Source organism: Mercenaria mercenaria, chromosome 13, assembly GCF_021730395.1.
Source record: "Mercenaria mercenaria strain notata chromosome 13, MADL_Memer_1, whole genome shotgun sequence".
Classification (NCBI taxonomy): Eukaryota; Metazoa; Mollusca; class Bivalvia; order Venerida; family Veneridae; genus Mercenaria; species Mercenaria mercenaria.
In genome coordinates, this window is record NC_069373.1 from 27075554 (window position 1) to 27103251 (window position 27698).

General features: G+C 36.8%; 1 protein-coding gene across 8 annotated transcripts in view; it reads right to left on the reverse strand.

The window, feature by feature from the left end:
• The window catches only part of LOC123529246 (molybdate-anion transporter-like), a 172472-nt gene that overhangs the window by 19978 nt on the left and 124796 nt on the right, over positions 1-27698 (reverse strand). For 2 of the 8 annotated variants that reach the window (XR_008366701.1, XR_006682089.2), the window contains exon 13: positions 22873-22979. The exons of the other annotated variants lie outside the window; for them this stretch is intronic. The gene's annotated coding sequence lies outside the window, so the exon portion shown is untranslated. The remainder of the gene's footprint in view (positions 1-22872; positions 22980-27698) is intronic. 8 annotated transcript variants of the gene reach the window in all.

Sequence of the window (27698 nt, forward strand, 5' to 3'; positions counted from 1 at the left end):
TAAGTCCAAAAGGGGCAATAATTATTGCAAAAAGCAGGATGGAGTTATGTTGCTTGCTGTACAGGGTCAGCTTATGATGGTGAACAAGTGTTGCAAGTTTCAAAGCAATAGCTTTGATAGTTTAAGAGAAAAAGTTGACCTAAACATAAAACTTAACCAAGAAATCTGATATTTTCTAAGTCAAAAAGGGGCCATAAATCTTGCAAAAAGCAGGACGGAGTTATGTTTCTTGCTATACAGGGTCAGCTTATGATGGTGAACAAGTGTTGCAAGTTTCAAAGCAATAGCTTAGATAGTTTAAGAGAAAAAGTTGACCTAAACATAAAACTTAACCAAGAAATCTGATATTTTCTAAGTCCAAAAGGGGCCATAAATCTTGCAAAAAGCAGGACGGAGTTATGTTTCTTGCTATACAGGGTCAACTTATGATGGTAAACAAGTGTTGCAAGTTTTAAAGCAATAGCTTTGATAGTTTAGGATAAAAGCTGACCTAAACATAAAACTTAACCAAGAAAACTGATTTTCTAAGTCCAAAAGGGGCAATAAATCTTGCAAAAAGCAAGATGGAGTTATGATTCTTGACGTACAGGGTCTGCTTATGATGGTGAACAAGTATTCCAAGTTTCAAAGCAATAGCTTTGATAGTTTAGGAGAAAAGTTGACCTAAACATAAAACTTAACCAAGAAATCTGATATTTTCTAAGTACAAAAGGGGCCATAAATCTTGCAAAAAGCAAGATGGAGTTATGTTTCTTGCTATACAGGGTCAGCTTATGATGGTGAACAAGTATTCCAAGTTTCAAAGCAATAGCTTTGATAGTTTAGGAAAAAAGCTGACCTAAACATAAAACTTAACCAGGCAACGCCGACGCAGACGCCGACAACCGCTCAAGTGATGACAATAACTCATCATTTTTTTTCAAAAAATCAGATGAGCTAAAAATGATTTTACATGAACAGGCCACTGTGGCCTTGACCTTTAATAGACTGACCCCAAAATCAATAGGGGTCATCTACTTTGCATGTACAATCATCTTATGAAGTTTCAACATTCTGGGTCAAGTGGTTCTCTAGTAATTGATTGGAAATGGTTTTCAATGTTCAGGCCCCTGTGACCTTGACCTTTGATGGAGTGACCCCAAAATCAATAGGGGTCATCTACTCTTTATGACCAATCATCCTATGAAGTTTCAACATTCTGGGTCAAGTGGTTCTCTAGTTATTGATCGGAAATGGTTTTCAATGTTCGGGCCCCTGTGACCTTGACCTTTGACGGAGTGACCCCAAAAACAATAGGGGTTGTCTACTCCAGCAGCCCTACAACCCTATGAAGTTTGAAGGTTCTAGGTCAAATGGTTCTCCAGTTATTGCTCGGAAATGAAGTGTGACATATGGATGGACGGACGGATGGACGGACAGGGCAAAAACAATATGTCTCCTGGGGGAGACATAATAATATTTTGTAATAGGTTAATCAATATTCAAACCTTTGGCAAATATATGAGAAAACAATTATCTAAAATAGGATTTAACAACAAAGAGACACATTTTATGTTCTTAACAAACATTGTGGCAGCCACATTTTAAACAAAGGCATTATGAGCCTTTAACCAATCAGAACTTTCTTAAGTTATGAGTGTTCACATGTACTTTAAAGATGGCTATATGTAGAATTACATAGAAATGACAGAGAAAATGAGAGCCTCACTCCTACATATTCTTTGCTTTCTGATGTCTAGTACAATAAACAATTACAAACAGAACAATAATACATTTTTACACCTTTTTTAAGTTTTTCAGTTTCAACAAGTACAGTTGACACTCGGTATCTCAAGTTTCAACAAGTACAGCTGACACTCGGTATCTCAAATATCAACAAGTACAGCTGACACTCGGTATCTCAAATTTCAACAGTTATAAGGAGGGACGTATATGGCTGAAATGAGTGCAAGGGTTTGGTAGATTAGGCACGCACAAGATTGCATATGCAGACTGTATGTACATAGTATGTTAACAAGAAACAAAGTCCCATAACTCTGCAATTTTTGTCGCTGAAAGAACCTAACATGCCCCATGCACAACTACTGTTGTTATTGATCACTTGTGTGAAGTTTCATTAAATTGTGTCAAGAGGATGAGGAGAGATGGTGCGCACAAGATTGTGTCTATGTATATAGTATAGTAACAAAAAAAACAAAGTCCCATAACTCTGCAATTTTTGTTGCTGAAAGAACCTAACATGCCCCATGCACAACTACTGTTGTTATTGATCACTTGTGTGAAGTTTCATTAAATTGTGTCAAGAGGATGAGGAGAGATGGTGCGCACAAGATTGTGTCTATGTATATAGTATAGTAACAAAAAACAAAGTCCCATAACTGCAAATTTTTTTTCTGAAAGAACCTAACATGCCCCATGCACAACTACTGTTGTTACTGATCACTTGTGTGAAGTTTCATTAAATTGTGTCAAGGGGATGAGGAGAGATGGTGCGCACAAGATTGTGTCTATGTATATAGTATAGTAACAAAAAAACAAAGTCCCATAACTGCAAATTTTTTTTCTCAAAGAACCTAACATGCCCCATGCACAACTGCTGTTGTTACTGATCACTTGTGTGAAGTTTCATTAAATTGTGTCAAGGGATGAGGAGAGATGGTGCGCACAAGATTGTGTCTATGTATATAGTATAGTAACAAAAAAACAAAGTCCCATAACTCTGCAATTTTTTTCTAAAAGAACCTAACATGCCCCATGCACAACTGCTGTTGGTACTGATCACTTGTGTGAAGTTTCATTAAATTGTGTCAAGGGGATGAGGAGAGATGGTGCGCACAAGATTGTGTCTATGTATATAGTATAGTAACAAAAAAAACAAAGTCCCATAACTCTGCAATTTTTGTCGCTGAAAGAACCTAACATGCCCCATGCACAACTACTGTTGTTATTGATCACTTGTGTGAAGTTTCATTAAATTGTGTCAAGGGGATGAGGAGAGATGGTGCGCACAAGATTGTGTCTATGTATATAGTATAGTAACAAAAAAACAAAGTCCCATAACTGCAAATTTTTTTTCTCAAAGAACCTAACATGCCCCATGCACAACTGCTGTTGTTACTGATCACTTGTGTGAAGTTTCATTAAATTGTGTCAAGGGGATGAGGAGAGATGGTGCGCACAAGATTGTGTCTATGTATATAGTATAGTAACAAAAAAAACAAAGTCCCATAACTCTGCAATTTTTTTTCTAAAAGAACCTAACATGCCCCATGCACAACTACTGTTGGTACTGATCACTTGTGTGAAGTTTCATTAAATTGTGTCAAGAGACTGAGGAGAGATGGTGCGCACAAGATTGTGTCTATGTATATAGTATAGTAACAAAAAAAACAAAGTCCCATAACTCTGCAATTTTTGTCGCTGAAAGAACCTAACATGCCCCATGCACAACTACTGTTGTTATTGATCACTTGTGTGAAGTTTCATTAAATTGTGTCAAGAGGATGAGGAGAGATGGTGAGCACAAGATTGTGTCTATGTATATAGTATAGTAACAAAAAACAAAGTCCCATAACTGCAAATTTTTTTTCTGAAAGAACCTAACATGCCCCATGCACAACTACTGTTGTTACTGATCACTTGTGTGAAGTTTCATTAAATTGTGTCAAGGGGATGAGGAGAGATGGTGCGCACAAGATTGTGTCTATGTATATAGTATAGTAAACAAAAAAACAAAGTCCCATAACTGCAAATTTTTTTTCTCAAAGAACCTAACATGCCCCATGCACAACTGCTGTTGTTACTGATCACTTGTGTGAAGTTTCATTAAATTGTGTCAAGGGGATGAGGAGAGATGGTGCGCACAAGATTGTGTCTATGTATATAGTATAGTAACAAAAAAACAAAGTCCCATAACTCTGCAATTTTTTTCTAAAAGAACCTAACATGCCCCATGCACAACTGCTGTTGGTACTGATCACTTGTGTGAAGTTTCATTAAATTGTGTCAAGGGGATGAGGAGAGATGGTGCGCACAAGATTGTGTCTATGTATATAGTATAGTAACAAAAAAAACAAAGTCCCATAACTCTGCAATTTTTGTCGCTGAAAGAACCTAACATGCCCCATGCACAACTACTGTTGTTATTGATCACTTGTGTGAAGTTTCATTAAATTGTGTCAAGAGGATGAGGAGAGATGGTGCGCACAAGATTGTGTCTATGTATATAGTATAGTAACAAAAAACAAAGTCCCATAACTGCAAATTTTTTTCTCAAAGAACCTAACATGCCCCATGCACAACTGCTGTTGTTACTGATCACTTGTGTGAAGTTTCATTAAATTGTGTCAAGGGATGAGGAGAGATGGTGCGCACAAGATTGTGTCTATGTATATAGTATAGTAACAAAAAAACAAAGTCCCATAACTGCAAATTTTTTTCTCAAAGAACCTAACATGCCCCATGCACAACTGCTGTTGTTACTGATCACTTGTGTGAAGTTTCATTAAATTGTGTCAAGGGGATGAGGAGAGATGGTGCGCACAAGATTGTGTCTATGTATATAGTATAGTAACAAAAAAACAAAGTCCCATAACTCTGCAATTTTTTTCTAAAAGAACCTAACATGCCCCATGCACAACTGCTGTTGGTACTGATCACTTGTGTGAAGTTTCATTAAATTGTGTCAAGGGGATGAGGAGAGATGGTGCGCACAAGATTGTGTCTATGTATATAGTATAGTAACAAAAAAAACAAAGTCCCATAACTCTGCAATTTTTGTCGCTGAAAGAACCTAACATGCCCCATGCACAACTACTGTTGTTATTGATCACTTGTGTGAAGTTTCATTAAATTGTGTCAAGGGGATGAGGAGAGATGGTGCGCACAAGATTGTGTCTATGTATATAGTATAGTAACAAAAAAACAAAGTCCCATAACTGCAAATTTTTTTTCTCAAAGAACCTAACATGCCCCATGCACAACTGCTGTTGTTACTGATCACTTGTGTGAAGTTTCATTAAATTGTGTCAAGGGGATGAGGAGAGATGGTGCGCACAAGATTGTGTCTATGTATATAGTATAGTAACAAAAAAACAAAGTCCCATAACTCTGCAATTTTTTTTCTAAAAGAACCTAACATGCCCCATGCACAACTACTGTTGGTACTGATCACTTGTGTGAAGTTTCATTAAATTGTGTCAAGAGACTGAGGAGAGATGGTGCGCACAAGATTGTGTCTATGTATAGAGTATAGTAACAAAAAAAACAAAGTCCCATAACTCTGCAATTTTTGTCGCTGAAAGAACCTAACATGCCCCATGCACAACTACTGTTGTTATTGATCACTTGTGTGAAGTTTCATTAAATTGTGTCAAGGGGATGAGGAGAGATGGTGAGCACAAGATTGTGTCTATGTATATAGTATAGTAACAAAAAACAAAGTCCCATAACTGCAAATTTTTTTTCTGAAAGAACCTAACATGCCCCATGCACAACTACTGTTGTTACTGATCACTTGTGTGAAGTTTCATTAAATTGTGTCAAGGGGATGAGGAGAGATGGTGCGCACAAGATTGTGTCTATGTATATAGTATAGTAACAAAAAAACAAAGTCCCATAACTGCAAATTTTTTTTCTCAAAGAACCTAACATGCCCCATGCACAACTGCTGTTGTTACTGATCACTTGTGTGAAGTTTCATTAAATTGTGTCAAGGGGATGAGGAGAGATGGTGCGCACAAGATTGTGTCTATGTATATAGTATAGTAACAAAAAAACAAAGTCCCATAACTCTGCAATTTTTTTTCTAAAAGAACCTAACATGCCCCATGCACAACTGCTGTTGGTACTGATCACTTGTGTGAAGTTTCATTAAATTGTGTCAAGGGGATGAGGAGAGATGGTGCGCACAAGATTGTGTCTATGTATATAGTATAGTAACAAAAAAAACAAAGTCCCATAACTCTGCAATTTTTGTCGCTGAAAGAACCTAACATGCCCCATGCACAACTACTGTTGTTATTGATCACTTGTGTGAAGTTTCATTAAATTGTGTCAAGAGGATGAGGAGAGATGGTGCGCACAAGATTGTGTCTATGTATATAGTATAGTAACAAAAAAACAAAGTCCCATAACTGCAAATTTTTTTTCTCAAAGAACCTAACATGCCCCATGCACAACTACTGTTGTTACTGATCACTTGTGTGAAGTTTCATTAAATTGTGTCAAGGGGATGAGGAGAGATGGTGCGCACAAGATTGTGTCTATGTATATAGTATAGTAACAAAAAAACAAAGTCCCATAACTCTGCAATTTTTTTTCTAAAAGAACCTAACATGCCCCATGCACAACTACTGTTGGTACTGATCACTTGTGTGAAGTTTCATTAAATTGTGTCAAGGGATGAGGAGAGATGGTGCGCACAAGATTGTGTCTATGTATATAGTATAGTAACAAAAAAAACAAAGTCCCATAACTCTGCAATTTTGTCGCTGAAAGAACCTAACATGCCCCATGCACAACTACTGTTGTTATTGATCACATGTGTGAAGTTTCATTAAATTGTGTCAAGAGGATGAGGAGAGATGGTGCGCACAAGATTGTGTCTATGTATATAGTATAGTAACAAAAAAACAAAGTCCCATAACTGCAAATTTTTTTCTCAAAGAACCTAACATGCCCCATGCACAACTACTGTTGTTACTGATCACTTGTGTGAAGTTTCATTAAATTGTGTCAAGGGGATGAGGAGAGATGGTGCGCACCAGATTGTGTCTATGTATATAGTAAAGTAACAAAAAAACAAAGTCCCATAACTCTGCAATTTTTGTCGCTGAAAGAACCTAACATGCCCCATGCACAACTACTGTTGGTACTGATCACTTGTGTGAAGTTTCATTAAATTGTGTCAAGGGGATGAGGAGAGATGATGTGCACAAGATTGTGTCTATGTATATAGTATAGTAACAAAAAAAAACAAAGTCCCATAACTCTGCAAATTTTTTTTTCTAAAAGAACCTAACATGCCCCATGCACAACTACTGTTGGTACTGATCACTTGTGTGAAGTTTCATTAAATTCTGTCAAGGGGATAAGGAGAGATGGTGAGCACAAGATTGCATCTACGGACAGACGGCCAGACGGACAGAGAGACAGACAACCTGAAACCAGTATACCCCCCCTTACAACTTTGTTGTCGGGGGGTACAATTAATTAATTCAATAGTTTAAATAAAAAGCAATTTTCATAACGTCTCAAAACAAATGACTGCTGTCTAAAGAAATCTAATGCTTACATCAAACAATTATCATTATGGCACGTGCAAACAAGTATGACATCATCTCACTTTGATAATCGCAGCACCTTTGGTATGTCGGCATCATGGCTTTCTGGTTAGGCAATAAACAAGGACATGTGTTGAAAACCAACCACATTCACAATGACATGTGTAAAATTTTATCGCATATTTTTCTCACTTCGACTTACCGAGTTTACAATGCACTGAAAATCCCTTTCGACATATCCTGAGTCTCGGTAAGTCAAATTTTGACGTAACCGCAATTGAATTAAATATATAAAGAAGGAAATTTGATGGGACTTGAAAATTTCTTCGACTTAAGCGGAATTTCGAGGCAAGCAACTTTGAGATACCGAGTTTCAACTGTATATACCATTTTCTCATGTATATATCATTCTTAAAAGAAAAGCTACCCCATTCCAAGAGCTAATTACAACATACATGCATAATAGATGTGAACTACAGATTCCAACATAATTATATTTTTGATTATTATATAAAACAAAGTAGAAAAATCCAAAACAAGATTTAAAACAAAGAAAACCCATGAACTCGCTGACCACTTTTTGGCCGGGTTTTCGAAGAAAAATTAGGCTTGTAGATTAAGTCTGTCTGGCGGATGGATGGAAATAATGAGACTCATGTTAACCTTTTTGTTCACTCAATATCTGGACAAGTATTTCACCTAGGACCTTGAAACTTCATAGGTATGTTGGTCTTGATGTGTACATGACCCCTATTAATTTTGGGGTCACTTGGTCAAAGGTCAAGGTCACAGGGACCTGAACATTGAAAATGGTTTCCGCTCAATATCTGGACAAGTCACAGGGACCTGAACATTGAAATTGTTTCTGCTCAATATCTGGACAAGTATTTCACCTAGGACCTTGAAACTTAGTAAGTATGTTGGTTTTGATGTGTACATGACCCCTATTGATTTCGGGGTCAAAGGTCAAAGTCACAGTGATATAAACATTGAAAATTGTGTTTTTTCTTACTTTTATTTTTTTACACCGATTTTTCTTTAATTTCATTTTCTACCTGGCCATTTCTTTTTTTCTCTTTTTTCCTTCAATAGTGCTTATTAATTTGGGGGTTATTTATTGTATGCCTTTATTAGAACTTTAACTCATTATCACCTAATTCAGAAAACCCGGCCAAAACGCCGTCAGACGTTAGCTGCTTGTTTATATATATGCCACAATTAAACAAGAGGGTCATGATGACCCTCGATCGCTCACCTGAGTAATATGAGCTACATGTTTCAAATGTCAAACAGAAAAAAAAAAATTAAGAAAGTCAGTAGGTCACATTCATGGTCAATGAAATTCAGTTTTACGATTTGTGTGCAAAACTGTGTATGTCATCAAAATTTCAAGGCTGTATCTTAAAAAACAAGTAGGTCAGTAGGTCAAGGTCACAGTCAAGTGACATCATATTACTTGGGGTCATCAGGTAATTATAATTAAACAGTCTTGGAAATAGGATCAGATGATTTTTTAAGTATTTTTCCTACATAACTCACATAATAACTAAGTGACCCCAGTGTGGGGCCTCTTTTAACCCCAGGGGCATAATTTGAACAATTTTGGTAGAGGACTACTAGACAATGCATCATACCAAATATCAAAAGCCTAGGTCGTATGGTTTCAGACAAGAAGATTTTTAAAGCTTTTTCCTATATAAGTCTATATAAAACTTGGGACCCCCAGGGCAGGGCCTCTTTTCACCCAAGGGGTACAATTTGAAATATCAAAGGTCTAAGTGTTGTGGTTTCAGACAAGAAGATTTTTAAACTTTTTTTTCCTATATAAGTCTATGTAAAACTTGGGACCCCCGGGGCAGGGCCTATTTGACCCTAGGGGGATAATTTGAACAATCTTGGTAGAGGACCACTAGATGATGCTACACACCAAATATCAAAGCCCTAGGCCATATGGTTTTGTACAAGAAAATTTTCAAAGTTTCCCTATATAAGTCTATATAGACAATGTGACCACCGGGGCGGGGCCATATTTGACCCTAGGGGGATAATTTGAACAATTTTGGTAGAGGACCACTAGATGATGCTACACACCAGATATCAAAGCCCTAAGCCCTGTGGTTTTGGATAAGAAGATTTTTAAAGTTTTTCCTTTCGGTTGCCATGGCAACAAGAGTTCTGCATGGAATTCAATTCTTTGAACAATTTTGAAAGGGGGTCACCCAAGGATCATTCCTGTGAAGTTTGGTGTAATTCTGCCCAGTGGTTTTCAAGAAGAAGATTTTTTTAGAAATTGTTGACGGACGACGCACGGCGGACGACAGACATCAAGCGGTCACAATAGCTCACCTGTCACGAAGTGAAGTGAGCTAAAAAATATGACACATTATGTTTTCACCCTTTATGGGTGCTTAGGCCCTTCAATCAGTCAAATTGCCATGACTGACAATGTCTGCTCTATAACTAGAGATTTTTTTCTTTGATGTCAATATCTGATATCACTATAAAATCTGAAAGCTGTAGCTATTAATACCTTATGACCTGTAGTCAAGAAATCATTTTCATTCTCCCAGTTATGATAACCTTGACCTTAAATTTACTGATCCCAAAAATAGTAGGGATCCTCTTCAAGAAGTTCCAAGTCATCATATGAAGTTAGAAAGCTTAACTATTATATTTTGTGACTTACAGCCCAGAAAAAAAAAAAATTACCAGATATCTAGTCAGGTCCCTGTGGCCACTAATTAAGGCTCTTCGTCTACTTGTGCTTTGTCAATGTGTTATGTTTGAAAACTGTAGCTGTTACACTTAATGAATTTGAGTCCAGAAATCATGTTAAGTCTTCAGGACAGCGAGGTCACTGTGACCTTGATCTTTGACCTTGGGATCCTCTAAAAGTGGTACTTAGTCATCTTGTGAAGTTTGAAAGCTATTATATATTAAGACTTAAGAGCCTGGAAATGGAAAGTGAAACAAGAGCTGTCTCCATAGGATGAAACATGCCCCCGATGGCACTTTAAATGAATAGTTATGGCCGATGTTCGAGTTTAGGAACTTTGACCTACAGAGCTGGGTCTTGCACGCGACACGTCGTCTTACTGTGTCGCACATTTATGCGTAGTTATTTTAAAATCCATGCATGAATGACAAAGATATGGACCGGACACGCCCATCAATGCACTATCATGAAAAAAGACCTTTAACATCTAAGTGTGACCTTGACCTTTGAGCTACGGACCTGGGTCTTGCGCATGACATGTCGTCTTACTGTGGTACACATTCATGCCAAGTTATTTGAAAATCCATCCATCGATGACAAAGATATGGACCGGACACGCCCATCAATGCACTATCCCTTAATGTCTAAGTGTGACCTTGACCTTTGAGATACGGACCTGGGTCTTGCGCGCAACACGTCGTCTTACTGTGGTACACATTCATGCCAAGTTATTTGAAAATCCATCCATCGATGACAAAGATATGGACCGGACACGCCCATCAATGCACTGTCCCTTAATGTCTAAGTGTGACCTTGACCTTTGAGGTACGGACCTGGGTCTTGCGCGCGACACGTCGTCTTACTGTGGTACACATTCATGCCAAGTTATTTGAAAATCCATCCATCGATGACAAAGATATGGACCGGACACGCCCATCAATGCAATAACCTTTAATGTCTAAGTGTGACCTTGACCTTTGAGCTACGGACCTGGGTCTTGCGCGCGACACGTCGTCTTACTGTGGTACACATTCATGCCAAGTTATTTGAAAATCCATCCATCGATGACAAAGATATGGACCGGACACGAAAAATGCGGACAGACCGACAGACTGACAGACCGACAGACAGACGGTTCAAAAACTATATGCCTCCCTTCGGGGGCATAAAAAAACATAAGGCACAAGTGTTCTTTAGTTGTAAAATGTTAGGTTCAAAATGTTTTCATTCTCCAGGTTAATGTGACCTTGACCTTTGACATAATTACCTCCAAAACTGCAGGGGTAATTTACTGACCAGAGGCAATCATTTTGAGACTAGAGGTCAACGTGACAGTTGTCCTTCTAACCCAAAACATTAGGGGTCATCTACTGACTGCAGGCAATCATTACATACCATAGACAATTATCCTATATATATTGACAATTGTAAGCCAAAGCTATCTTTAGTTATTAAGTGGAAACTATTTTCCATCTCAAGGTCACTATAACATTGACCTTTGACATACTCACCCAACAGCCATCTATTGACTACAGGCAATCATTTTGTTTGACCTTTGATATACCAAGCATTCTCTAGTTAATAATCAGAAACCAAATTGTCTACTAACTGATTGAGAGAGAGACAAATTAACAGATGTACAACATACCCACTCTGGCATAATAACATGCAGTTCAAAATATTCATATCTGAGACTGTACACAAGTATGGAATTTCTATACTTTACAGCAGGAAAGTTTAATGGCCAATCTGAAAAGATAATGGGTGGTATTCTTGACAAAAGACAATGGTGTAAACTTTTGCCAGTGAGCAATTATACTAAAGCTTGTCCAAATGCCAGATTGTACCCAAATTAAAGACGTTATGGAAATTATTTTAAGCAAGGACTAGCAACAACAGTCGGCCACTGTGCCATCTGGGTAACTACTACAACTCCCCCCCCCCCCACCCCTACCCCACACCCTCCAAACGCCCCACTGACATTTTACTGATATAACACTCACAGAGTAAAAAGATATGTATGATCTCCATATTATTGAATTAAATTACAGCAACAAATAGTGCTGACAGACATTTCATAACAACCACAATGTATATTTAAGCTGGAGCAAGGACCTGTACCATCATTAATAAGATAACAGACAAGCTTTGTTATACAGGAGATAGAAATTAAAGAAAACAAGAGGGTCGTTGACCCTAAAGCGCTCACCTGTGTACAAGGCATCAAGTGTGTTTGTATAAGTACAGAGTTAGGTTTCTTCTATTTTAGCCTATATTATATACATGTCACACACACTTTTGAACCTAGGGCAATAATTTGAACAATTATGGTACACATTACAAGTCTGATATCACACGCCAAATATCAAGGCTGTAGCTATTATTGATTCAGAGAAGAAAAGTGACCACACCCCCTGGCAGCCATGTTTTTGATGAATCGGAAAAATTTGAACAATCTTGGTAGAGGGTCACACAAGAACCATTTGTGCAAAATAATTGTAAAATCGGGCAAGCAGTTTCACACAAAAAAGATTTTGAAAGTTTCCACAATATACATAGACTAGAGGGAAAAGTGACCACGTCTCTGGCGGTCATGTTTTTTGATGAATCAAAATAATTTGAATAATCTTGGTAGAGGGTCACACAAGGACCATTTGTGTAAAATTATTCGAAAATCGGACAAGCAGTTTCATACAAGAAGATTTTTGAAGTTTCCATTATATGCATATAGGAAAAAAGTGACCAGGCCCTCTGGCGGCCATGTTTTTTGACGAATCAAAATAACTTGAACAATCTTGGTAGAGGGTCACACAAGGACCATTTGTGTAAAATTATTTTAAAATCAGGCCAGCAGTTTCACACAAGAAGATTTTTAAAGTTTCCACTATATACATATAGGGAAAAGTGACCACGCCCTCTGGCGGCCAAGTTTTTTGACGAATCAAAATAATTTGAACAATCTTGGTAGAGGGTAGCGTAAGGAGAATTTGTGTGATATTATTTCAAAATCAGACCATCGGTTTAGGAGATGTTGTTTGAAGTTTTTTCTATTTTTAGCTCTGGCAGCCCCTATGTGCAACCGACCGGAACCGTTTGAACAATTTTGGTAGAGGACCACCAAAGGAACATCATGGCCAAGTTCCATCAAACTGCATTCAGTGGTTTTGGAGAAGATGTCGTTTAAACACAAATGTTGATGACATACTTGACGCACGCACGGATGGATGATGGACACAGCGTGATCACAATACTTCACCATGAGCACTTCGTGCTCAGGTGAGCTAATAACCAAAGCATTAGCTGTAGCACAATTGTATAAATGGCTGCTATGTGTTCTGTGGAAACTATTTAAAAATCAAACCATTGGTTTAAGAGCAGATTTTGTTTAAATATATATTATATAGCAGCTCTGTCAAACATGTTTTGTTGAACTCTCTACCAAAGAAACAGTTTCTGACAAAAACTTATTACATTTACAGGAAAAAGTGACAACACCCTTTGGTGGCCTTATCCTTTGACAAATGTTATCAATTTGAGCATTCTTGTCAAGGGGTCACCCAAGAATCACAAGTGTGTGGAATTAATTTTAAATAGTGTCAACAGTTTCTGACAAGAAGACTTTCTTTTTTAAAAGTTGCTACAATGTACATATAGGAAAACTGGTGGACATATATCTTTATTCCACTTAACTCGTTGTTACGGGGTGTTGGGTGTAACAGTCTTCATAATCATTCCTCAACAGACTCAATCAAATTAAATCTGCTACCATTTTGCTTTGCAGCATTCTTTATGATTCCAAAGGATCTTCTTGTAGATTTTATTGAAAAAATACTATGACAATAATTGCTTTCCATGAATACCTCAGTACTCACATTATACCACAAAAACATTTATCCTTACCAACTTACTAACCTGGAATCATGCAGTCCTACTTTCTTATACTGACCCCCTCTAAATTTGGTGTTCATAATAGGACTGGGATGATTACTCGGTTAATCAGATCAGATTCGATTACTTAGTGAAATCGGTTTCAATTTTGCAAAACCGCTAGTCGCTCTCAAACAAAAAACATCGCGAATCGTACTTTATCTTTGTACATTTCTTTGACCAGCCCATAGACCCGCAATATATTTCCGCTAAAACACATCAATCAACATAATCAATAGTCTCGGATTCACCTGTTATGATAAATTCAAAATGAAATACACCAAAATATGACTTATTAATTATCACACTGCTTGCAAACGATAAATTCCGCAAGTTCCCGTTGAAGTCAGCTGCTGGAAGTACCTTGGTCGTCAGGAAAGAAAACAGCATTTTCAATATGGCGGCCGATTAACCGGTTCGATTCGATTTCATACAAATGATTAACCGGTTTCAAAATTTTGAAATCGTCACAGCCCTAGTTCATAACCTAGTTTAGAATAAATCTGTAACTGTTTTTTTTAATCTAACTATTCACAATCCTTGCATGCAATGTTGATTAGTTTTCCTTGGAAAGAAAATTTAGAAGACTGCAATAAATGTGCTCAAGGGTTTTAGTTTAACCTTACAGTAGTACAAAAAATATACACTTGTTCTTCCTCTCATACCTTATCAGATTTGTCCCTAGAGGAATACAGAAATTCCATACCGAAGTAAAACTTCTATAGTGAATACACCTGAAGCAAAAATAAATAGCTAAATAAAAATATGATTGCATCTCCAGCATGATGTTTGTGGCATTTTTTTTTCAAAGAAAATATCAAAATATTTAGGGCTAATTGTTAAGAAATCAAAATATTTAATTTTCTTTTCAAACATGCTGAAGCAAAGAAATATAGGCATGAAACTGAACATAGTTACTTTTGTGACAATTCAGCTTTCAAATGTGGAAAGAATAAAAATTGCAAGCACAGCCAAATTCATAATAAAACTTTTATAAAATTCTAAGTTTACAAAACCTGTTCGTAAAACACATATGCCCGCCATTATGGCCTGTCGGAAGCAATTATGTAATTTTGTATGCAGTGACCTTCACCTTTGACCAAATGACCTCAAGAGCAATGGGTCATCTACTGACTACGGAACATCATTTTAAGAAGATTGGCACCCACAGTTACAGATCAGAAACCATTTCCAATCCCAATGTTACTGTAACTTATACCCTTCAGGTACTGACCAAACAAGAGGGCCATGATGGCCCTATATCGCTCACCTGTTATCATTGCACTTGAGGACAAGAAGGTCCTCAGAAAAAATATCTAAGTCCAAAGGACAGGAACAACAAAGGGAAGAAATTTAACCAAAAAGAAAAAAAAACAGATATGTCAAAATACACCTAAAAATTGGAGGTACCATAGAAAAGTGGTCTCGGTTTTTCCCTACGGCCAATAATAAAAAAGTTACTAAAAATAAGCTATTTATAGTAACGTAAAAGGGAAGTAATTAAAAAAAATTATTGTAAGTGAACAAAAGAAGGATCTGCCAATTAAATCTGTTGACATAAATGAAATTTCAGATCAATATCTTCATTAGTTACGGAGATATACCCATTTTAATTTGAAATAAAGGGAGGTAATTTGACATAAAATCAGTCCATAGTTATCTACCCTGATTGGCTCAGTCCAACTAATGACAATAATTAAATTTCAAATAAGTCCTATATAAGTACTTACTGATATAAATCCATTTTGATTACAATCAGGGGAGGTAATCAGATATAAAATAACTCTGGAACCTACGATTGGATCTGATTTGTCATGGAATCCCAGATTTATTGTTGCTGAAGATATTTTGGAAGTTTGTATCAAATAAAACCATAACTGAAGTATCTATATGGCTTCAAAAGCCAAAATAGCAAATTTTGGACCTTTAAGGGGCCATAACTCTGGAACCCATGATGGAATCTGGCCAGTTCAAGAAAGGAACCAAGATCTTGTGGTAATACAAGTTGTGTGCAAGTTTGGTTAAAATCAAATCATAAATGAAGCTGCTATTGTGCAGACAAGGTCAAAATAGCTAATTTTGGCCCTTTCAGGGGCCATAACTAAGGAAACCCATTAAGGGATCTGGCCGGTTTAAAAAAGGAACCGAGATCTTATGGTGACACAAGTTTTGTGCAAGTTTGATTAAATTCAAATCATAAATGAAGCTGCTATTGTGCAGACAAGGTCAAAATAGCTAATTTTGGCCCTTTCAGGGGCCATAACTCTGGAACCCATAATGGGATCTGGCCAGTTCAAGAAAGGAACCGAGATCTTAAGGTGATACAAGTTGTGTGCAAGTTTGGTTAAAATAAAATCATAAATGAAACCACTATCATGCAGACAAGAAATTGTTGACGCACGCACGGACAGATGGACTGACGACGGACGAAGGGTGATCACAAAAGCTCACCTTGTCATTATGTGACAGGTGAGCTAAAAACAAGAGTAATCTTCTGACCACAGGTGATATTTCTGTGAATTTGAAGGCCCAGAAGTGTTTCTGATATTGATCAGAAACTTTCCTTTCAAGAACACTATGAGTTTGACCTTCTATTATCTTTTGACAATTAAAATGATTCGATTAACCCTTATCATGCTGGACACGATTGATTCTGCCTTTGTGACCAGTACAGATCATGATCAGCCTACACATCCATGCAGTCTGATTATGATCTGCACTGTTCGCTATTCAGCCCGTATCTTTTTGGTAAGCACCCCTTTTAACAGTTAATGGTACTGTCCAAATTGAAAGATGGACAAGTTCATTTTAGAAATTTAGCAGGGTAAGGGTTAAGTTAACAAATGCTGTCCAATGACAACACACTCATCTAACTGAAGCCCTTCCACATAATACTACCTTACATACAAAAGCTTAGGCAACATTCTCTAAACTGAATATCAGAGCTGTTTGTCCATTTTCTGACCTGTGATTTTTATGACCTTGACCTTTGACCTACTAATCCCCAAACCTATAGGGGTCATCAACTTATCAGCCCAAACATGCTATCCAGTTTGAAGGATCTGGGTCGAATGTTTCTCAAGTTAAAGAGCAGAAACCATTTCTCAAGATTCAGGCCCTTGTGACCTTGTCTTTTCACTTACTGACCCTAAAACAATCAGGGCCTTCCATTTCATAAGCCCAATCAAGCTATCACATTTGAAGGTCCTGCATTATAGGGTTCTAAACTTATTTAGCTGAAATTGTTTTTAAGGTTCAGGACCTTGACCTTTGCACAAAGACCACTGGAGGAAGCTGAAGGTGTTTTGGAAGGTGTCTTTATAATGGTTACTTATATCCAGTGATTCATGAGAAGAAGTCTTTATATTTCTAGCTCTAGACCCCCCAAGTGAGTAAGTTTGAAAGAGGACCATGTAATTATGCTGCACACCAAGAAGAAGTTGTTTAAAGGTATTTAAATATCTAGCTCTAGAGCGATCACAGTAGCTCACCCAGAACACTTTGTGCTCCAGTGAGCTAAACAGGGGCATAATGATCATGAAATAAAAGCTAGATTTATTATTTTGCCATTTCAGGTCAACTCATGACACAAACGTCATATGTGAAGTTTAAAAGTATCTGACATAGTTATTTTGAGAAACATGCTTATGTATACATGTAGAACTTTTACCAAAATTTCTAAGTTAAAAAAGGACAAAATTCTGACATAATAAAAGTAAGTTATGTAACTTGTCCTGTGATGTTAACTCATGATGCTGAAGACACATATGAAGTACGAAAGCATGTGGCCTAGTTTTTTAGAAACCTGCTTGCATGTAAGTTATAAATTGAACTAGATGCACATGGGCAACATGTCGAGCCCGCCAGCTGTCAAAAGGACTAGGAGTTGCACATGACACCCTGTCTCATTGAGGCAAACATTTATGCTAAATAAAAAATGACTGCAAAAAGTTACAATATAAGTTATTTATAGTAACAACAAAGGAAAGTAAATCATAAAAAAAAATCTAAGTTCACACAAAAATCCTTACCAGTAGAGATAGGTCAAAATACACCTCAAAATTGGATGTAACATGCATACTGTACTACAGAAAAGTGGTCTTGATTTTTCCCTACCCCCAGTAATAAAAGAAGTTACAATATAAGCTATTTATAGTAACAACAAGATACAGTAATAAATGTGGCCTCTAGAGTGTTAATGGTAAAGATATATTTTGAGTTTCAAGTCATTATCTTATACAGTACCAAAGTTATGTCCAGAAAACGAAGTTTGTTAAAATATTTAAGTATGGGCATAATTTGGTCAAAAATACAAATCAGAGTTATGGTGATTGTTACCACACATGCACATGATGATGATAAAGATAAATTTTAAGTTTCAAGTCTTTATCTTATATTGCATTAAAGTTATTTCCAGAAAGCGAAGATTGCAAAAAAACTTTAAGTACAAAAGGGGCATAATTCTGTCAAAAATATAATTAGAGATCTGGGGTTTGTAACCAAACATGCAGATGATGATTATAAAGAAATATTTTTAATTTCAATTCATTATCTTTTAAAGTACCAAAGATATGTCTATAAACGAAGCTTTCAAAAAAACTTAACATAAAAATAATTCCAAGTATAACAATTTTGTGACCTTGACCTTGGGTATAATGGGCCCAGCCCCTGCACATACTTTGTTTGTATGCTGGACAATGTTTATGTGAACTTACAGTAAGATATAAGCAATAGTAACAAAGATATGACAGAAAAACAAAGGTTGCCGAAAAACTTTAACCTTAAAAATAACCTAAGTATAATACCTTGGTGACCTTGACCTTGGGTATAATTGGCGCAGCCCCTGTACATATTTTGTTTGTATGCTGGACAATGTTTATGTAAAGTTACAGTAAGATATAACCCTTTACCACACAGAACAGAAGCCAAAGTAACCTCTTTTACATAACACTGATAAGTGATAATCAATAATCAATAATCGGTATATGGCTGATAAAGGTGACTGTCTTATCTGAACAGAGGTGTTGGCATTATTTTGTGATTACACACACTTACGTTAAAAATGTCATTATTTTAATATTTTCTGTAAGTTTGACATTATCTTTGTCAATATAAAGTTTATAGCAATTTAAATTCTCTTTCCGATGATACAAAATTTATTGTAGTTTCTCTTTGAGTTTCGAAGATATAAAGTGTTAAAGTACGGGAATATATATTTTTAGGCATAAAATTCTGTTTTGGATTACTTTCACATTGAAATTCATATACAATTTCATTTTGATGTTTGAAAGTTTGATTTATAGTTAATAGACTTATCTTCCGAATCGGAATCGGTAAGTATTTATAAAAAAAAACAACCATCAAACTGAATAACACTACAAAAATAACGGATCATAAAATTTCTGAAAGTGCAAAAAGATCGCTGGGATCGAGCCTCGTAACCGACTACAGTATTCTTGTGCTAAAAATTAAAAATTTTAAGATAATATTACGTAATATTTTGATGATCAAACGTCGGTACATCACGGGTGACTTCCGCAGCAATTAACTCTTGGGGTGTCATAAAATATTTGAAAGCCGCGGTCCTTCTGTTTTGATTAACACTTCCCGTTATGTAAGGCCATAAATTCCAAGCCATCGTATACACAAATTGTTGTTTAGGGGAAATCCGCATGTATCACGCGTGACCTTCATGACCTAACACATTTAAAAATACTTTGATGTTAAATGGTTGTTATTTTTAGAACGAGGAAAGCCCGCGAACCGGCCAGTTGCAAGCAGTTTTCTCAGTAATTTTCCATGACGTAGCGTCGTGCACATGTAGGAAAAAACTCCGGTGTCTTTCTTTGCTAAGTACTCGATAAATTTAAATAGTAACCACATGATCTTGTACGTAAATAATGATGACGAAATCCCATATTTTGAGTTAGTAAACATCCGGAATTTGTTTCTTTAGGAAAAGAACGAAAATAAAGCGATTGATTATGAGACACGGGATAAAACGATTCTGTTCAAATGGCCGTTAATCGGTATAATACGTTTCTATCGGGGAACCGATAGACTCGGGTCAATACGTTTCTGTTCGGTAATCGATAGATACGGTGATAAACGTATCCGTGTGGGAAAGGGATAAGCAATAGTAACAAAGATACGACAGAAAAACAAAGGTTTCTGAAAAACTTTAACCTTAAAAATAACCTAAGTATAACACCATGGTGACCTTGACCTTGGGTATAATGGGCTCAGCCCCTATACATACTTTGTTTGTATACTGGACAATGTTTATGTGGAGTTACAGTAAGATATAAGCAATAGTAACAAAGATATGACAGAAAAACAAAGGTTGCCGAAAAACTTTAACCAAGAAAGGTCATGCTGACGCCGGGGCGATTAGAATGTTTTCATTTTCGAGGTCAATTTGACCTTTTACCTACTGGCCCCCAATACACTAGGGTCATCTACTGACCACAGGCAATCATCCTATGAAGTTTGACAACTGAAGGTCAAAGTGTTCTTAAATGACTGAGCACAAACTACTGGAGGTCACTGTGAAACTAGAGATGCTTTTGAGAAAAGCGCATGTCAACTGCCTAATCATCTAAATAGTAAGTCAGTCTTTATATACTGTTTACTTAATCCACATGTGCATGCGCTTTCCTGACACCAAAAGGATGCCTATACTACTAGTAGTATAGGCGCCGGTTTAGGGGTAAAACTGCGCAAGAAATCTGAGTGTTTCTGGTAAATCAAGGGCCATAATTCCGAAGTGCCTAGGCCGATTTGGCTAGTTAATCGGACTTGGCCGAGCACTTATTGGCAGACACATTTTGTTGAAGTGAGTGCGGACAAGCTTTGTGACAGACACACACACACACACACACACACAGACTGGAGTAAATCAATGTCTCCCACACCATTTTCAGTCTCAAGGTAAATGTGACCTTGGTCTAACGACTCCAATAAAATTAGGGATCATCTGCTGATCTTACACAATTGACCATTCTGAGACCTAGCATTCTCTTGTTGTTGATCAAGAACAAAATGATCTTCCAACCACCCGACAATGAGCAAAACAATATACCCCATTCATCTTTGAAGGGTGGCATAATAAAAAAGAAATTCATGGTGTTTTCACAATGTGTTCAAAAACACTCAAGCCAGCAACCATCTTTTTATTTAACTTAAAGATCCTTTTATACCATCCTAAATATCCGCAGTTTGCAATATAAATATCTTTAGTGCTCATAAAAAGCAAGTATATATTTCTTACCAGGAAAGGACCAATATGCTGATAGCTGGCAAACACAAATAATGTACTGAAATGACCATTTTAATATCTGTGCAAAGTGTTGTTTTTTTTAATGTCTGGCATCTGTTGCACCAATATATTAAGATTGTGTCTCAGTAAAACTGATCACCTTCCTATCACAACAACACTGGAAATGTTGGTAGTACAGTATAGGTGAATTAAGGTATTAGACCCTAGTACAGTATAGGTGAATTAAGGTATTAGACCCTAGTACAGTATAGGTGAATTAAGGTAATTAGACCCGTAATTGTGTACCATCTTTTGAAGAGTATTCAACCTACCATAAACCTACTTTTGACTTAAATTTTTCAAGCGGGCATAAGTTCATGCCCCGCTGGGACCAAATAGTTTTCTTATATTCCTTTTTTTTTAGTAAGTTTTTACTTTTTTCAAGACTTATTATTGGTTTATTAAACAAAATTGGAACTTTTGCATTTGCAATTGCGTGTGATTTCTTGCTGTTCAAAGTGAATTTAGCACTGAAATAGAAGTGGGCAGAGTTAGACATCTTTAAAAATACTGAGTTACATGTTGGTAAAAGTTCTCTATTCTTTAGATTACATATTGTGGAAGAAGTGTAGATGAGGCACACTAAAAAATGATACTGTTTTATTTTGTGTTTTATAATTGTTTACCAATAGTTTGACATTTCTTTTATTAAATGGTATAATGAATTCTCTGCAAACATTTTGGACAGTGGCCATCACTTTGAAATATGTCTCTACTTAAGCTTAAGGAAATATCATGAATTATACAAAATTTATAAAACAACAGCACGGTGAAAGTTGTTTAAAATTGCAACACAGTGCAAAACAAGGTCAACTTTAAAAATATACCAAGTGAATGCCACTTTTTAAACATTTCTATTAGGGGTCTAATACTTTAAAGAGACAAACTCACATTCTAGGCAAAAAATAATTTCTTTCAAAAATCCATAAAAAGTGAGTATTCTGAAAGTGACTAGTGGTACAAACTTTTTGACATAAGGTTTTTGCAAGATATTTTTACTGAGTACATGGTAGCTTTTGAAATAATACAGAAAATTCACATTCTTCTTGCATCTTTACCAATATCTAACTTTTATTTTCCCGTACTTTATCATTTTGAAGTGTCATATATAAACTCTATGTCAAATTTGGTGGAAATGAACATTTCACCAAAACTGTGGTTAAGTAGCTTTAAGGTATGACAGATGTACAATGGAACCCTAGAGCTCATCCCCTTGTCTTTCTGAGTGATTCTAACTTTTAATTTAGATGATTACAATAATAAAAAGTGACAATGCACTTACTACAACTCAAACAGGCAATAGAGGCTTAAAGTGTTTGAACAGTGAGGTTGAGATTTCAACATATATGCACATATACTATGTGAAGGATGCTGTCTACTAAACTGTCCTATAAATGAATCATGTGATTTTCTCTTGTCAATTCACACTATTCTGAAAGACAAACCTAAGTTTTACAAATGTTTTATGAATGTGTAAACCTAAATTTCAAAAATATTAGTGTTCTGAAATTACCATTCTACAAATTCTTATTGAGATGTACCCAAGTTTGAAATGTCAACCTCTTAAATATTAACTTTCTAGGTTGAGCAACAGAAAGCTGAGCAAAATCCAGCAAACAATTGCTTACCATGACCTTTTAACAAATTATGTCTGATGGTAAGGCCTTGCTAGATGCATGTAATAACCTTGAACTGTGTTACTTATGTAACCAGACTATTTTATCTGCTAACAGATCTGGAACAGAGAACCATAAGATAGGCATTAAGGATTTCTACTATTTAAATAAACAGAGCCTAGTATTTGTGTACATTATACAGACTGCATATAGTAACAGGCCCACAGTTTGTCAAATAATACTTGCAATTTGGAATTATGGAGAGTGATGACATCACACAGTTATGTATATGGATTTAACACACGTATCTGTACACATAACCATTATGACATATTTATACTGACATCAAATAATCAGAGTAAAAGCTTAGTTATATACATGAATTTAACACAAGTATGCTCCACATATCCATCCATTATGACACCAAATATCAGCACAACATGGAAACTGAATGTAACCTGACTGTTCTCACACCCTAAACACATTAACACTTAATTTAAATCTAGAGTTACCACTGAAAGGTGATACATCTGAAGCCACTTTGATGCAGGGAAGGTGAAGTGCTGTAAACCTGACTTTTGACCTCCAAGTGTGACCTTGAATCAGTGATTTGAGTTATGCCATCTGCACATCGTCATGATGAGGTATATAACTGATACTAGTTTTATGAAAATCAGTCAGGCCATTTAGAGAACATGAAGCGGACAAGAAATAAAATTAATTGATGTTTGACCTCCAAGTGTGTCATTAGCCTTGAACCTAGCAATCTGGGTTGTGCCCATATCTCGTCATATTATGATGGTCTCAGGAGAACATTTAGGGCCTAAATTATTAAGTGTTTGCCCTTTACCTACCAACCCAAGATTATAGCCCCGACTCAAAATATTTACACTGGCTTGTCAGAAAAAGGAACATTTATATTCAAATGAAGTTTCCTATTCAATCAGTTTCTGATAAATTCATGTAATTACTGTGCTAAATTTTATCAAGTTATTGATTCAAAATGATTTTCCATGTTCAGGCCCCTGTGACCTTGACCTTTGATGGAGTGGCCCCAAAAACAACAGGGGTTGTCTATTCTATAAGCCCTGCCACCCTATGAAGTTTGAAGGTTCTAGGTCAAATGGACTGGAAATGAAGTGTGGTGGACAGATGGACGGATGGACTGGGCAAAAACAATGTCTCCCCTGGGGGTGGGGGTGGGGGGACATAAAAATACTTGACCATTTTTTAAAACAAATATTTTTTAGGTAAGTTATTTCATAGCAAGACAAATAAATATCTCTTTTCAATAATGTAGGTCACTTCCAGTTTTCTCTGCTTAAAGGAAATCTCTTGCAGACATTTTATATAGCTACAGTATGCACTCAGATAGAATGGTAAATATTCCCCAAGCAAACTTTCTCTGTCTACAGTCTTATTAAATAAGTCTTGAAACAAGAGGGCCATGATGGCCCTATATCGCTCACCTGATTAACATTGCTTTAACCAAAAAGAAAAACAAATCTTACAAGGTATAGATATGTCAAAATACACCTAAAAATTGGAGGTACCATCCATGTTATACCACAGAAAAGTGGTCTCAGTTTTTCCTTACGGCCAATAATAAAAAAGTTACTAAATAAGCTATTTATAGCTACAAAAAAGGGAAGTAATTAAAAAAACAAGAGATCACAGAGTGATCTTGGCACCCACCATTGAGCCATTTTTGAATGTTCCAAATTTCAAGAACACAAAACTATGCATGTGGTCCAAATTTGAAGCCTGTACCTTCAAAAATGTGGAAGAAGGTCACTAGGTCAATGTCAAGGTCAAAGTTTTTTTCGGTGCACAAAACTATGCATGTGGTCCAAATTTGAAAGCTGTAGCTTGAGAAATGTGAAAGCATGTCACTAGGTCAAAATCAAGGTCAAATTTCATTTCTGAACACAAAACTATGCATGTGGTCCAAATTTGAAGCCTGTACCTTCAAAAATGTGAAAGTAGGTCACTAGGTCAATGTCAATGTCAAAGTTTTTTTTGGTGCAATAAACTAAGCATGTGGTCCAAATTTGATGGCTGTAGCTACAGAAATGTGAAAGAAGGTCACTAGGTCAAAATCAAGGACAACTCGTGTCAAGGTTCATCTTGCCACTCAAAACTATACAGTCACGTGGTCCAAATTTGAATGTTGTAGGTTATTGACAGGAAGATTTCAAAAACTTTTCCCTATATAAGTCTATATTAACCATGTGACCCCCAGGGCGGGGCCAGGGGAATAATTTGAATCATCTTGGTAGAGGAACACTAGATGATGCTACATACCAAATATCAAAGCCCTAGGCTCTGTGGTTTTGGACAAGACGATTTTCAAAGTTTTTCCCTAAATAAATCTATGTAAATTATAAAATAAACAAAGGGCCATAACTCACTCAAAAATTATTGAACCAGTCTGATTTTCAGGGGGACACAACTAGGGTACCAATACATCATTCTGACAAAGTTTGGTCAAAATCCCCCCAGTAGTTTCTGAGGAGATGCGATAACGAGAAATTGTTAACGGACGGACGGACAGAAGAACGACGGACCACGGACGCAGAGTGATTTGAATAGCCCACCATCTTATGATGATGGGCTAAAAATTATTGTAAGTGAACAAAAAGAAGGATCTGCCAAATAAAAACTAGAGCACGGCAATGCAACGCAAATGCAGAGCAATATACACACAAAACAAAGTCATATGACCTTTGCTAAGTGTGACCTTGACCTTGAAGTGAGCCATCTGAAACATGCGCTCTGCACGTCATTTCGATGAGGTGAACATTTGTGTCAGGTTTCTTTGATATCCTTCAAGGGGTTCAAGAGTTACAGAGCGGGAGGGAAATTGCTAACCAACAGACAGACAGACGGACACTGAGGCGATAACATAATACGTCCCTTTGGGTGTATAAAAAGGAATCGACATCTAATGGTGATACAAGTTGTGTGCAAGTTTGGTAAAAATCAAATCATAAATGAAGCTGCTATTGTGCAGACAAGGTCAAAATAGCTAATTTTGGCCCTTTCAGGGGCCATAACTCTGGAACCCATTAAAGGATCTGGCTGGTTCAAGAAAGGAACAGAGATCTTATGGTGACACAAGTTGTGTGCAAGTTTGATTAAATTCAAATCACAAATGAAGCTGCTATTGTGCAGACAAGGTCAAAATAGCTAATTCTAGCCCTTTCAGGGGCCATAACTCTGGAACCCATTAAAGGATCTGGCTGGTTCAAGAAAGGAACAGAGATCTTATGGTGACACAAGTTGTGTGCAAGTTTGATTAAATTCAAATCACAAATGAAGCTGCTATTGTGCAGACAAGGTCAAAATAGCTAATTCTAGCCCTTTCAGGGGCCATAACTCTGGAACCCATTAAAGGATCTGGCTGGTTCAAGAAAGGAACAGAGATCTTATGGTGACACAAGTTGTGTGCAAGTTGATTAAATTCAAATCACAAATGAAGCTGCTATTGTGCAGACAAGGTCAAAATAGCTAATTCTAGCCCTTTCAGGGGCCATAACTCTGGAACCCATGATGGAATCTGGCCAGTTCAAGAAAGGAACAGAGATCTTATGGCGATACAAGTTGTGTGCAAGTTTGGTTAAAATAAAATCATAAATGAAGCTGCTATTGTGCAGACAAGGTCAAAATAGCTAATTCTAGCCCTTTCAGGGGCCATAACTCTGGAACCTATAATGGAATCTGGCCAGTTCAAGAGAGGAACCAAGATCTTATGGTGAAACAAGTTGTGTGCAAGTTTGGTAAAACTCAAATCATAAATAAAGCTGCTATTGTGCAGACAAGGTCAAAATAGCTAATTTTACCCTTTCAGGGGCCATAACTATAGAACCCATAATGGGATCTGGCCAGTTCAAGAAAGGAACCAAGATCTTATGGTGATATAAGTTGTGTGCAAGTTTGGTTGCAGACAAGAAATTGTTGACGCACAAAAATAGCAAATTCTGGTCCTTTAAGGGGCAATAACTCTAGAACCCATGATGGGATCTGGCCAGTTTTCGAAGGGAACCAAGATATCATGCCAATACAAGTTCTGTACAAGTTTGATCAAAATTGCTTGCAAAATGTGGTCTCTATCGTGTTCACAAGAAATTGAGGATGGACAGGCGGACGGATGAAGGATGATCACAAAAGCTCACCCTGTCACTACGTGACAGGTGAGCTAAAAACAAGAAAGTAGGTCAGTAAGCCAAGGTTACAGTCAAGTGACCCCTAATTACTTGGGGGTAATTAAACAGTCTAGGAAGTATGATCAGTTAATTTTTGAAGTATTTTTTCCTATATAACTCATATAAAAACTATGTGACACTCGGGGCGTGGCCTCTTTTCACCCCAGGGGCATAATTTCAACAATCTTGTTAGAGAGCCACTAGGCAATGCTACATATGGAATATCAAAAGCCTAGGCCTTGAACTTTCAGTCAAGAAGATTTTTAAAAGTTTTTTCCTATGTAAGTCTGTGTAAAACTTGGGACCCCCAGGGCATGGCCTCTTTTTATCCCAAAGGCATAATTTTAACAATCTTGGTAAAGGACCACTAGGCAATGCAACATACCAAAAATCCAAAGCCTAGGCCTTGCAGTTTCAGACAAGAAGATTTTTAAAAAAAAATCCTATATAAGTCTATATAAAACTTGGGACCCCGGGGCAGGGCCTCTTTTCACCCCAGGGGCATAATTTGAACAAAACTGGTAGTGAACCACAAGGCAATGCTACATACCAAACATCAAAGGCCTAGGTCTTGTGGTTTCAGACAAGAAGAAGATTTTTTTAAGTTTTTTCCTATACAAGTCTATGTAAAAT